The sequence below is a fragment of the Elephantulus edwardii genome, unplaced genomic scaffold (genome assembly GCF_000299155.1).
Source record: "Elephantulus edwardii isolate Elephantulus edwardi_28Jun2011 unplaced genomic scaffold, EleEdw1.0 scaffold00104, whole genome shotgun sequence".
NCBI classification, from domain to species: domain Eukaryota; kingdom Metazoa; phylum Chordata; class Mammalia; order Macroscelidea; family Macroscelididae; genus Elephantulus; species Elephantulus edwardii.
Genome location: NW_006399854.1, coordinates 10,906,539 through 10,907,633, shown reverse-complemented (window position 1 = coordinate 10,907,633; position 1,095 = coordinate 10,906,539).

Genomic DNA, 1,095 nt, shown 5'->3' with positions numbered 1-1,095 from the left:
AAAGAAAATTACAAAACATTACTACAAGAAACAAAAAGAGACCTGGAGAAGTGGAAGAATATCCCTTGCTCATGGATAGGAAGACTCAATATTGTGAATATGACAATACTACAATGTCAATCTTTTCTCCATTAATCATGATGTTAGTTATTGGTCAGTTGTGAAGATTTGGAGGTCTGGTTTAATGCTGAGGTAGAATATTACTGAAGTCTTTCTTTCAGCAAGCGAGGTTCTGTCACCTTGACACAGGCTATTATTGTGTCGGTCTTGCTCCAATCCTGATGCCACATTCTACTTCATTTAGTCCAGTTTCTGCAATTATTTGCTAAATATTCCTTTGGAAAAAGTGAAAGGAGACAATCTGGAGGCATACCTTTCTTGATTTTAAACCACACTGGAGTCATTTATTATGTTCAAATGACTGTTGTGTAGTTGATGTTCCAGGTTTCATATGAACACAATTAAGTGTTTTGAAGTTCCTCTTCTTTGCAATGTCTTTCATAATTTGTTATGGTCCACATAATTGAATGCCTTTGTACAGTCAATAAAACACAGACAAACATCTTTCTAGTATTCTCTGTTTTCAGCAAGATCCTTCTGACATTGAAAATTAGATCCTTCATTCTACATTCTCATTTGAATCCAGCCTGAACTTTTTTCTTTTAAAAACATCTCTTGTTGTGATTTTAATGAGAATTTAACAAAGCATATTGGAGTGAGGTGTTTTTTTTTTTGATCTATCATTCATACATATTTTGTTCCATAACATTAATTTCAATATACACAAAGTCTGATCATCCATTCATTCCTTATTATCCTTCTTGTCACCCATCTTAATAAGCTTTCATTGTCTATTAAATAATTTTTTGCTCTCTTATTTCCCCTCCCTGGAAGCCATACTATATTACTTCCCTGTGTATCTACCCTTTCTCTAGCTTTTTATAACAGTGGTTGTATATAGTATTTGTCTTTTAGTAACTTAATATTTCATTCAGCATAATGTCCTCCAAACTCATCTAGCTTGACTTTTTGGCATTTCCTTTTCAATATACAGCTGCAAAAGAAACTTGCTTATAATTTATGTTAATGATTTTT